Consider the following 13,763-nt stretch of genomic DNA (forward strand, 5'->3'; position numbering starts at 1 on the left):
CCCCATGAATTCCACAAAAGTTAAGAATTAAGAAGGGATTATGCGTGGGGGGGGGAAAGGTATCGCAGGTATCAGGCGTTCCGGGAAGCCTGTACCTCTCAAGTACCTCAGCCTATGGGGAAAGAGAGAAGGGACAAGCGGCCAGGAATTAGGATAAAAAGGAGGCTGTGCCCTCCAAAAATTTGAGAGACCCCAGGGGAATGCCCCATGGCCTCTCCCTTTATTCGAATAAAGTAAAAGGACTCCTCTGTCTCCTTTTTGGACATAAACCTCTGGTGTTTGTGGATTAATTTTCCTGACAATGTGAACAAAGGAATGGTGGGTAGTGGGGGATAAAAGGGTTTTCTAGAAGTTTATTCTGGTGTTCTTATTCTTGTAGCTTTGTTAATAAACTTTCTTTAATTCCTTTTAAGTTTTAAGCCTGTTTTGCTCTTGTTCTAATCCATATCTTACAGCAAGAAATAAGTGATTTTTTAGTTACTGCTTTAAAACCACAACACCCTGCCAAAGTCCTGTTGGATCTTACAAATTACCTTGATATTGTGGTAAGAGAAAGGTTGGTATTGTCTATTAGTTCTTTTTTTACCAGTAAATATCACAGGTGCAGCTGTAGGCATATCCTTGTCTTCCCCAGAGCCTTTGTCTCCAGGGTTTCCCCACCCACCCCCATCGGGCCCAGGGGGCCCTGCCTCACCACTGGGTCGGTGGAGGGACCGAGCTCCACCTCCCCAGGAGCTGGGTGGGGACTCATCTCCCCCCTCCGGGGGGCAGGGCCAGGACACCCCTCCCCTGGCCCCCCCATGGGAGCAGGGGGTAGGACTATCCCTCCCTCCCCTCCCCTTCTCGTGGGGACAGGGGGTGGGGGCATGGGGAGCAGGGTTACAACATTTGGATGTGAGGATGCAGGGTGATGTCATGCAGGGCAAGGTCATGATGGAGGGAGGGGGAATGTGTGAGGGAAGGGAGGGGTTATTGGAGGAGTAGGGGTCATGGGGGGAAAACAGGTGGAAGGGGTTATGGGAGGGGAAGAGAAGTATGATGGTGGTTTCCCTACATGGCTATATGGCACATGGCCAGCGCCATTTTGGATCCCAGCCACGTGGGGGTAGGTGGGTTCATTGCCTTTAACAGTCGGGATAGGAGAGTACAGGGAGAGCCCTCTGATAGCTTGCGCCACTCCATCAGAGATGGGGGGCTGAATGAGACACATGGAACCAGGAATCGCATTGTCAAGATGCAGTTCCTGAGTTTCTGGATCTGTTCTATGCGTCTTTTTCAGCTCAGGAGCAGAGGGTTCAGGGGAAGGGTTAGGGGGAACTAATGGAAACTGCAGTGGCTGTTCTTTTATTTCTTTTTCTCTGTTAATCGATTCTTTCTGAATTATAAGAAAAATCGGGAGATACTTTGAAGCAAATTTGTCTCCCTCCTCCACTTTAAGTGTTAAGAAATTGCCAATTCTATCCCATGCAGGGATAGAATCTACATCTAGCATGTCAAGCTGTGGAGTGTTATGGGACAGCCATGAGATAAAATGTTTCAGTTTTTTTCTAGAAATCTTAACATCTGTGGTGTAATAAATTATTGTTGTATTAAAAATTCGGAGTGTATATAAGAAAGATATGTTTTGTAGGAACAAAACAAAATATAAAGCATAGAAAAGCCTCTCCTCAAAGTAGGATGAGGCTTTTCTCCAAGGAGTTGCTGATTGCCAGCAACGCCCAAGATAACTAACCCAAACCGGCCCATCAACTCAAACAAACAGACAGGACACGGACCATCAAGAAGACAATGGAACTGGCTCGGGAAATTATCTACCTCCGGACCCAAGCAACGCCCTGCAGATTCCAGTGGGTACAGAAACTGATCAGTGAAAAAGACAAGTTCCAAAAAGAAAGACTTCGCCAGACTTAAACATTTCTGTGTTGAAAAAGCAATCAGGAGAGACAAAGGAGAAAACCCGGCCGAGATACCCATCGGCACCAGCCCGGATTCCACCACCCTGTCATGAAAAACCTAACATTGCAACACACACAGAAACTCCTTTACATATGAGGAGATTCTGGCCAGACAGTAGTTAATGTCTTTATTCTATGCCAGGAAATCCATTCACTGGACAATCAAGGACACTTGGTGAATGGAACCGGCCTGGAATTTTAGCCTGAGGACTTAAAAATCCTATAAAACCCCAAGCCTGAGAGCGCTCAGGTGTGGACTTGGGAAACCTACACCTCGGGTGTAGGTCCTGTCCACCCAGCGCTGCGCTGATCATTTTTATTGTGGTTTTTCTCTCTGTTTTTTCCTATGTTGTTTATTAATAAATTTCTCTTTAATTTTATCCAAAAATTGCCTTTGCATTTATAACAGATTGGTGCCGTGGACTCGGATCGGAAAACTGTGGGAGAACCTCGCTGTCCAGGAGGGTACCCCCGCTGATTTCAGCGGCCTGGGAAGCCGAGAACCTCCGCAGTTCACTCCGATATCCGAACCAAATTTAGGCTGAGGTAAAAACCACAATAAAAGAGGATACGGATCCAAGAAGAGCTCGGGAAAAAGCCATGGCTTGGTAGCTCATAAAAAGTCAGTCGTGCACGAAGACATCCTCGCAAGAAAATTGCTGTAAGTACTGCGAGGTTGAGCAGGGTGATTGGGCGAGCGTGTGTGAGACGTGATCTGATCACGGAGCGAGTGCGGACTCCAAAGCCGCGGTTCCATCCTCCCGCGAGGGAATTGGCCGGCCACGGAGGAAGCGAATCGGTGTGAGAGGGCTCTCTCTACGCGTTTGTAAAGCCTGGGGCCAAAGGGGTGCTCTGGGGGACCGATCACAAAGGGCTGGAAGAGGAAGAGGACGTCCAGTAGAGCTCGGGAATGAGTAAACTCTTCTAGCAATCAGGGCCCAAGGAGAGGTCCGGAGGAGAGATCAAAGCGCTAAGAAAGACCCCGGTACAGCAAACCGCGAAGGTGAGTATTAGCAGACTTTTGTCTCTCAAAACACAAACACAACGCAGAGAAACAGGTAAGACTCCCTTTTTCACCATGGGACAGAGAAAGAGTAAAATACAAAAGCCAGTAGATAAGAAGAATCCTTCCATAGAAACGAAGGAATTGTTAGACATCCCACCAGAAAGTCCTTTTAGGTTGGTTGTTAAAATATTGAGAAAATTGCCCTGAGAGAAAAAGAAGTCCAAGGCAAAAATGATCTACTATTGTGCCGAGGTTTGGGGTGGGCAGGAACTGAGACCCCATCTCATTTGGCCAATATTAGGAACGTTTGAAAGGTGGACGTGTAATGAATTGCTCTCTTATGTAGAGAGCAAGGTTTCCTCAGACTCTGAGGAGAAGGAATACGCCAAACTCTGGCTAAAGGCCAGAGTAGGGCTATTTCCAATGAAACTAAAAAGCGAAACAAAAACAGAAACCTGGGAGCCCCTTGATCATTTACCCCCTCCGTACCACGGGCCGGCAGGACCTCCCGTGGTGGATCAAGTGGTGCCATCAGCTCCCACGAGCTCGCCGGCACAACCAGGTGAAGCACACACATCGCAAACAGGGGAGCCGGCACCAGCAGTGGTTCCGGTGGCCCCCCCCTCTGGCTCCTCCTGTGGGGACCGCAGCCGCCGCCGCTTCTCCAGAATCCATGGTGGTGCAAGGTCGGGGATCTCCTTATCCCCCATTGCCCGTCCCGCTGCCACAGCCAGGTCCCTCAAATTTGACAGGGGGAATCCTTCATAATAACCTGGTGGCAACGGACTTTACATCAGTAATAAAGGACCAGACTCTCAAAAACCCCTATTCCCCCCCGCAAGCAGGACTCGTTTTAAGTCTAGGCAGATAAGTGAAGAATGGGAAGAGAATGAGAGTAGGCACAGAATGTTCCCTCTCAGGGAAGTGCCTACTGCTCCGGGAGTGATTGGGTTTGTGAATGTACCCCTAAACTCAGGGGATGTGCGAGCGTTTAAGAAAGAGATGAGACGATTGTTAGATGACCCGTTTGAGGTAACTGAGAGGTTGGACTTTTTTTTAGAAGTAGTAAGCAAGTTGGTATCAGGGATTGAGAACGGCGTAACCCACAGGGGATGCCAGGCAGAAAAATGGCCTAGCGTAAACCCGAGCTGGAACGGCCAGACAGAGGAAGGTAGGAGAAGCATAGTGAACAAAGAATAAGAGAAGCAGTCCCCCGAGGACAGAATATTAGCAAAGTATTTGAGGAATGCCAAAGAAAAGAGGAATCACCCACTGAGTGGTTAGAGAGATTAAGGAAAAGTCTGCAGATATATTCTGGGACTGATCCTAGCCCTTCAGTGGGGGAAGTTTTGCTCAAAAACCAATTTGGGGAAAAGTCATGGGAGGATATTAGAAAGAAATTAGAAAAGATTAAAAGGTAGCAAGAGAAAAGTCTCCAAGAGCTTCTAAGGGAAGCTCAAAAGATTTACATGAGGAGAGAGGATGAGAAACAGAAACTCCAGGCCAAAATACTAGTGGCCGCAGTAAAGGAGGCTCAGAAAACAAGAACAGGCACAGGGCAAATTTAAAACAGCGCCGAAAAAGCCGCAGGAGTCTCAAAAGGACGGCTCCGCCCCGCGGAAAGATCCCCCAGAATGTTTTTACTGTAAGAAAGTAAGACACATTCAGCGGAACTGCCGTCAGAAATTAAAAGATAAACAAGTATTTCAAGAAGATTAGAGAAGTCTTGGACTCTTTCAGATAGGAATGGTAACAGCAAAAGAACCCTTGATAAAATTAAAAGTAGGTCCCCATCACCAAGAAATAGAATTTTTGGTTGACACGGGAGCTGAGAGAAGCACCCTGCAGAAATTACCCAGGGGGTGCGTGGCAAATAAAGAAAAAGTAGTTGTAATTAGTGCTAAAGGAGATCCCTTCAAAGTTTCTGTAATAAAAGATGTGGAAATCGAATCTCAAAATAGAATATGCCTAGGAAATTTATTATTAGTAGAAGAAGCCGATTACAATTTATTAGGAAGAGATATGATTGTCGCATTGAGTATAAACATTGTTGTAAAGAATTCTGAATTAGTAATAAAGATATTCCATTTAACTCCAAGAGATGAAAGGGAGATTGATCCCAAAGTATGGCATTCAAAAAGGGAGGTGGGGAAATTAGATATTACCCCCATCAAAATTGAAATAGAAAACCCAGAGGATCCGATAAGGATCAAACAATATCCCATCCCAATAGAAGAGAGAAGAGGTTTAAAATTAGTAATTGATGACCTCCTTAGAGGGGGTACCCTCGAACCCTGCATGTCCCAACATAACACCCCCATCCTGGCAGTAAAGAAAGCGGATGGGAGCTTCCGACTGGTTCAGGATCTCAGGGCAGTAAATGCTAGAACCCGAACCAGGTTTCCAGTGGTGGCAAATCCTTATACTTTACTTAACAGACTCTCACCTGAGGATGTATGGTACAGTGTAATTGATCTAAAAGATGCATTCTGGACTTGTCCTTTGGATGAAGGGAGTAGGAATTTCTTTGCCTTTCAGTGGGAGGATCCTGACACGAACAGAAATCAACAGTTAAGGTGGATGGTCCTCCCCCAGGGATTCGTAGAATCACCAAATTTATTCGGACAGGCATTGGAGAAATTACTTACTGAATTCATTCCAGAGGAAGGGACAAAGCTCTTGCAATACGTAGATGATTTGCTAATTGCCGGAACCATGGAAGAACAGGTCAGAAAGAGTACAATATCGTTGCTGAATTTTTTGGGAAAAAAGGGTTTGAAAGTATCAAAATCCAAACTGCAGTTCACAGAGCCCGAGGTAAAATATCTGGGACATTGGATTTCTCAGGGAAAAAAGAGGTTAGACCCTGACAGAGTGGCCGGGATTCTAGTACTCCCAGCCCCAAAAACAAAAAGACAAATCAGGCAATTTTTAGGGCTCCTGGGATATTGCAGACAGTGGATTGAAGGATACAGCGAAAAAGTAAAATTTTTTTGTATGAAAGATTAAACACGGATAGATTGAAATGGACTACTCAGGATGAAAGCAAGTTTCAGGAATTGAAAACTGCACTCATAACTGCGCCTGTTCTAACCTTGCCAGACACTAGCAAAGAATTCCAGCTATTTGTCGATGTAAGTGGACAAACAGCCCAAGGAGTTCTGACCCAGGAGTGGGCAGAAAAGAAGAAGCCCATAGGATTTTTATCAAAAATCCTAGAGCCAGTCAGTCGAGGGTAGCCTACTTGCTTGCAAGCAATTGTTGCAGTAGCTCTGTTAGTTGAGGAAGCAAAAAAGATAACTTTTGGAGTCTCTCTAACAGTCTACACCCCACACGATGTAAGGAATATCTTACAACAAAAGGCCGAGAAATGGCTAACTGATTCAAGACTTCTGAAATACGAAGCCATGCTAATCAGTTCGCCAGGCCTCAAGTTAAGGACAACTACTGCCCAAAACCCGGCGCAGTTTTTGTTTGGGGAACCAACAGGTGAGCTACTTCATAATTGCATTGGAGCGGTAGAATTGCAAACTAAGGTAAGACCGGACCTGGAAGATCAAGAGTTAGAAGGGGGGGAGAAATGGTTCATTGATAGTTCATCAAAAATAGTAAAAGTAAAAAGAAAGTCAGGTTATGCCATCATAAATGGTATGACCGGACAGATCATTGAATCCGGTCCCTTGCAGGCATGCTGGTCGGCTCAAGCCTGTGAACTATTTGCGCTCTTAAGAGCCCTCAAAGGCCTGAAGGGAAAAAGGGGAACGATTTTCACGGATTCAAAGTATGCATTTGAAGTAGTGCATACTTTCGGAAAAATATGGGAAGAAAGAAGTTTAATAAATACCAAGGGAAAAAAAATTAATACATGGAGAGATAATTAAACAAATTTTAGAAGCTGTCAGGGAGCCCCAGGAGATATCGGTAGTCCATGTAAAAGGACACCAAACTGGGTGGCAGTTTCACACCAGGGGAAACAATTTAGCGGACAAAGAGGCGAAACGAGCTGCATTGCTGGCGGTAAGTATTCCTGAGATTAGTCCCAAGGAACCCCCAGAAGTATCCGTGCTTCCTTCGGAGAAGGAGCGAGAAGACTTCAAGAAGGTAGGTGGATATTTCAAAGAAAATAAATGATGGTTGCCAGACGGGAGGGAGCTAGTTCCAAAAAGTATAGCGAGAGGAATACTCCGGAGATTGCATGAACAAACCCACTGGGGAACCAGAGCACTGGCTGAACAATTTTTAAAATTTTTCGGATGTAAAGGAATTTTTGAACTTGCCAAGCAAGAGGTACAGGGGTGTGTGATATGCCAGAAAGTAAACCGTTCAAATTCAAAACAAACAAATTGGGGTGGCCGACCGCTTTCGTATAGGCCATTTGAGAGAATCCAGGTGGATTTCACAGAATTACCGAAGACTGGAAGACAGATCAAGGTACTCACTTTACCTCAAAAATCATTAAACAACTGTCAGAAGCATTGGGAATCAGATAGCAATATCACACTCCCTGGCATCCTCAAAGCTCGGGACAGGTAGAAAGGATGAATCAAACATTAAAATCACAATTGTCAAAATTATACATTTTAAGTGTGCTTGCTGTAAGCAGATTTGGGTAGCTCATTGCATAAGGGGTAATAAACCGAGGGAATTGTGCTCTAGGTGCCACGAGAGAGAACTAGACCAGACAAACAGATTCCTGATACTTGCAACTCGAGCGGGCCTTTTAGAACTAGACTCTCCGGAGTAGTTCTTGTTTTATCAAAAAGGATTAGGGGGTCAGCTTGATTGCAAAGCAGAACCCTTGGAAATTGAGTGCCGTAAGACCGTGAAAGTACCGTGCAGATTTGAACCGGTTAAAGCGTCTCGGTGGGCAACCTTGAAGCGGAGGTTTGCCATCAGGACATCAAGGGCCCCTGAAGACAGTCCTTGCTGCCGGGAAGATGGTTATCCCCGCCGTATACTTTTGTACGGGCGGAGGGAATGGCAGAGGGATGCAATTGTGGGGAATCCTGATGTCCCTGAGCCTAGTCATGTGCTTGATCAAGGGAATAGAGCCCGAGGTACCCCCAGGGGAGGTTCCCCAGGGGAAGTGTGAGCAGTGTCAGACTGCCACAAAAATCGAGCGCTTGACCGAGTGCCCTTTAGAACTACACGCAGGTATTTGTTGGTTAAACGGCACTCAGTTCAAATTGTGTAAATCAAAAGAGAAAATCTGGTGCTCGAATTCGAGAGCAAGTATCAAGGAAAAACCCATTCGGAACTTGGAAGAAATAGGGGTTGCAATGACCCACTTCCGAAACAAAAGAGAAATAAAGGGAACTCCCCCAATCGAAGTCTGTGAACAGTGTAATAAAACTGTCTGAATTGGGGGAAAGAAACACTCGACATTTCTGGCTTACCACCGAGTTAACCCTACCTGCTACAGTAAAGCAAACTTAAAACCATGCATGATGGGGGGAAAATTGTACTGGGAAGGGAAGAATGTGAAGCACGAGGCAAAGCTGACATTCAATAATGAACCCATAATTTTAGAACTATTGAAGTCAGATGACGAGAACTCATGTCTTCAATTTAACCCAGTGTTCTGTTTTTCAAAAAGATGAAGAAGGATTAGACCCAGAAAGTAAAATAAAAGAAAAAAATGATAATGAAAAAGAGTAAGAAAAGGATACTTTTCTTTAAAAGAAAGTGTGAAAGTAACGAATTTTTAAATGTGATAAATTATTAGGTGGGGGACTGTAATAAATTATTGTTGTATTAAAAATTCGGAGTGTATATAAGAAAGATATGTTTTGTAGGAACAAAACAAAATATAAAGCATAGAAAAGCCTCTCCTCAAAGTAGGATGAGGCTTTTCTCCAAGGAGTTGCTGATTGCCAGCAACGCCCAAGATAACTAACCCAAACCGGCCCATCAACTCAAACAAACAGACAGGACACGGACCATCAAGAAGACAATGGAACTGGCTCGGGAAATTATCTACCTCCGGACCCAAGCAACGCCCTGCAGATTCCAGTGGGTACAGAAACTGATCAGTGAAAAAGACAAGTTCCAAAAAGAAAGACTTCGCCAGACTTAAACATTTCTGTGTTGAAAAAGCAATCAGGAGAGACAAAGGAGAAAACCCGGCCGAGATACCCATCGGCACCAGCCCGGATTCCACCACCCTGTCATGAAAAACCTAACATTGCAACACACACAGAAACTCCTTTACATATGAGGAGATTCTGGCCAGACAGTAGTTAATGTCTTTATTCTATGCCAGGAAATCCATTCACTGGACAATCAAGGACACTTGGTGAATGGAACCGGCCTGGAATTTTAGCCTGAGGACTTAAAAATCCTATAAAACCCCAAGCCTGAGAGCGCTCAGGTGTGGACTTGGGAAACCTACACCTCGGGTGTAGGTCCTGTCCACCCAGCGCTGCGCTGATCATTTTTATTGTGGTTTTTCTCTCTGTTTTTTCCTATGTTGTTTATTAATAAATTTCTCTTTAATTTTATCCAAAAATTGCCTTTGCATTTATAACATGTGGTACTTAAAAATTCTTGTAATTTGGATTCTAAATTTGGTTGGGGGGTAGATAGCTTTTTTTGTTGTTAAAAGCTGTTAGCAGAAACTCTTTTTAGTTTGTTTTCTTTACACCGCAAAAGGAGCAAAGTCAGGCAGGCTTCTGTCAGTTTGCCCCCCCCCCACTCTCTCATTGAGGTACGGCACAAACTGCTAAGCCCAGAGGCAGTGATTCCTGCCAAGCTGCTAAAAACACGTGGCCAGGCTGTGGGGGATGGGAAGGAACGCCGCTCGCCCACACCTCGGCCTGGAGCCGCGGGGAGAAGAAATGCTGCTGCCCGTCCCCCGTGCCTTGGTTTGCCGCTCGTACCGCCTGGGGCCATCTCCTGCCGCAGCCGCCAGCTCCGCGGCGGCCTGCCACCGCTCCAGCTCTGCCCCTACTGCACCCTAGCTCTGCTTCCGCAGCTGCCGTTTGGGGGGGACTCTTCCTTCCGCTCGCTGCTGCGCGCTGCGCTCGGCAGCGACCCCGCCACCCTACCCGAGCCTGCCACAGCTCATGGGGAACTGCACTTGGATCTGCAGCGCCTCCTGGTCACGGCTCGGGATTGAAACACTCCACTCTTCCTGCCTCCGCGCTGGGACAGAGATGGGACCAGCGGTGGAGCCGGCCGGCGGGGGAGTGGGGGGGGGGCAACTCAGTGCGTTTTGCGGCCACCGGTTCTAAACCCGCCATGTTGACTTACCTGTTTACGATGCAAGAAAAACTCCTCTTCTCTGGATCCGACCTTCTGACGATTCAAAGGGCTATCAGATCCTTCCTTGTGATTCCACAGCTGCGGAAAACTGTGTTTCCCAAGGTAATTGATTACCCTTGATAGACTTGTTTGAACCCCACTAACAAAGTTCCAGTTGCTTGTGGGGAGTTCTAAAACTCCTCTAACCGGGGCACCAATCTGCTATATTTTCTATATATGTTCCCTACCCCTCTACTGCCACTGTCCACTCCACTGTAGCCAGGGATGCAGGGAAGATATTATAGCATGGACCAGAGGAACTAAAGTGAGGCTCTCTCCCTTGCTGAGATGGTATTCCAGCTTTATTCCGGGGATCGCATGGGGAAAGAGGAAGAAAATTGATGATGCGCTCCTATTTGAAGTCAGGGGAAGAGGAAGGGTTACATTCTTACAACCAATAAGGAAAACTGGGGAGGAAGAGATAATAGGGGAAGCTAACATTCTGTATTTCAGGGGTACATCTTGGGTTATACCATTTTTCTAAACGCATTACAACAGGGAGGGATTGTAATATATGTTGGTATATGTTGGGTTTTCAAGCAAGGCAGGCGTCCTGGCCAGCTCCAGCACGGCGGCTATCCTCAGCCGACGGACCACTACCCACAGCATCAATGTGATGGATGGCGTTAATGGCGATTTATTGCAGGGAAACTTAACATTTTATAGCCTAGGTTCACTGTGTTACTCCCATCTGCTTACATCACACTTAGGTGCTATTGGCTAATTGCAAGAGGTTTTGCTATCCTAGAAAGAGGGGTGGGTTACTAGCTTTCCGTTACATCCCGAGTTCTTCCGCACCGCAAGGCCTTAAACTACAGCATATTCCCCCCTTTCTATGAATAATTCATTTGCTAAAATATAAGGTGTATTAGTCTTAAAAATGAATAATATAAAATTGAGTAAAATGCAAAATACACTATACTTAACTAGAAGGCTAAAAGCTTATAAAATAGATACTACAATTTTCATTGGTAAATATAAAACACATGCAGTAACTAAGTATATTCTAAAGCATCTGTTGCCTTTCTATAAACAAAATGTTAACTTTTTCTAGTTGGCTCTTAACAAAGGACACAAGCTTATTTAAAATACATGGTCCAAAGATCAGCACAAGTAAAATCATCACAACTGGTCCAATCAGGGTAGACACCAGGGTGGTTAGCCATGGAGATTGATCAAACCAGGATTGGAACCAGCTTTGCTGGGCTTCTCTCTCTGCCTTTCGTTGAGACAGCCTGTCTCGTAGCTCTGCCATGGTGTCTCTCACTACTCCGGTGTGGTCTGCATAGAAGCAGCATTCTTCGTTCAGGGCGATGCAGAGGCCTCCTTGCTGCATGAATAGAAGGTCGAGACCTCTCCTGTTCTGCAAAACAACTTCAGAGAGTGAGGAGACTGATTTTTCTAGAAAGGATATGGATTTCTCAATTCTCTGTAGATCTTCATCTACAGTCATTTGAAGCTGAGAGAGACTCTGACTCTGGGTTACCAGAGCGGAGACACCTGTGGCTGCTCCGGTCACTCCCAAGCCGAGCAGCACTGCTATTGACAGTCCTGTCAACAGCTCTCTTTTCTGAAGGTGGCCTGCTCGCTCAAGGTACTGGTTCACTTCTTCTTTGGAGTGGTATAGGACCCTGGGGATGATAATAGCTAATACACAAAAGTCAGCAGAGGAATTAAAGCTTTGGGTATAAATGCAAGGGCTTAGCCCACTGCGGTTGCAAACCCACGTGCCAGACAAGGGGGCGATTGCCCATCTCTTGGACCTGTCCACCTGCACGGTGGTCACACAAACTTTTTTGTCAACAACAGTGGCTTTGCCCACGCAAAACCCTTGCCCTGTCATGTGGCTAATGGTGATTCTGCGAGAAGGTGACTCACTGCGGCACTGGACTGGGGCTTCTGCATTAACCCACAACGGCCGGTTGTTAAGGGCCACAGCCTCATAGTAAGGGGGCTGTGTGTCATAACACAGCCAGCAGGATTCTGTGGCATTAGGGTTGGATTGATTCAGGGGTAAAAAAGTGGCATCTAACATTCGATAGAGCAAATCGAAAGCAGCGGCTTCAGATCTTTGGGGAGAAGCTTCTTGCTTATGCAGCGGGTATAGACCATTAGATTGTGGGTTCTCAGCCTGTACTACAAGGTTGGGGCCAACTGCTTCAGGCGTTATAACTGGGAGCTGGATAATTTGTACTACTTCACCGGGATTTTTACCAGGCTTGTGCAAGAATACCGACCACATTCTTCCGGTGGTCCAGCCCACATCTGCTGGCTGCAGAACCTGCATGATCATTTGATGACAAACTTTAGATTGGTCATCATAAAAGCCATAAAACACTTGCCCTATAGAGTTGAAACTGGGATGCATACAGCCTGCCAGACCCCAGGTTACCTGCAGAAACTCGTCTGGTTTTGGTGGTGCCCACCTATTACTCAGGACTATTGTTTCGCATCCCCAATAGCCACAGAACCAATACCCTGGTTGGTGGCAGTAGTCTTTGCCTGGGTTGGTGGCTGGGTACCAGTATGACTGGTACAGCTCAAAGCGAGGGTGGATGTTATGAGTTACTATACCAGGGAAAATGTCTCGGATGAGCACAAAAAACTTTGGGGTGCCTGCTGTGACTACCTCTTTGATCACTTCGTTTGAGGCACGGCGTAAGATCCACCTGAATGGTTGATGGGGGTTATATTCTGCATCAACCTGCTCGCTGTTAACAAGTGCTAAAAGCAAGATTACACACAAAAGTTGTCGCTTGGGTTTCACAGGCTCAGGAGTTTTGGGCGCCTTCGGGTTGTCTGGTAGTTCATCGCCTCCTTCTGGCAGTGGAGCATATGCATCACGTGGGCGCCCAATGATCAGGTCCTGCAAACAAAACTTCAGAGTTCTTGTCAGTTTCATTTTTAAGGTCTGGTTTTATTGACTTAAGTGGACACCACTTTACTTTACCATCTCTTTTCACTGCAGCGTACCCTCGCCCTGAGAGTATTAATCTCCAACCTTGCTCCCACTCCCCTAACTCATTTCTGATTATGACCTGCAGGCCCTCTTCTAGAGCTCGAGTGGCCCAGTGTTTTTGGGAGGGACTGTTTATTTCATCTCCCCTAGGGAATTGGTTCAGTGCTAACAGTGCAGTTGCTAGCAAGCGCGCCTGGTCTGCCTGGGGAATGGAATTGTTAAAGCTTTCTGACTTTGCCAACACTTCTAGCTTGGCTTTCAAGGTTTGGTTTGCTCGCTCAACGATGGCTTGTCCTGTGCTATTGTACGGGATGCCTTGCACCAGAGTGATACCCCATTTGGAGGCAAATTCCTGGCTTGGCTTTGAGATAAAATTTGCACCATTGTCCGTTTTGATTTGCTTGGGGATGCCGAGCCAAGCCATGGCTGTTAGCCAATGCTGGATAGTTGCTTTGGAGTTGGTTTTCAGGTGCTGCGTGGCTACAATCATTCCGCTGTATGTATCTACTGTTACTGCAAGCCATGCTCGGGGTTTTAACAG

This window comes from Poecile atricapillus, chromosome W (genome assembly GCF_030490865.1).
Source record: "Poecile atricapillus isolate bPoeAtr1 chromosome W, bPoeAtr1.hap1, whole genome shotgun sequence".
Taxonomy (NCBI): domain Eukaryota; kingdom Metazoa; phylum Chordata; class Aves; order Passeriformes; family Paridae; genus Poecile; species Poecile atricapillus.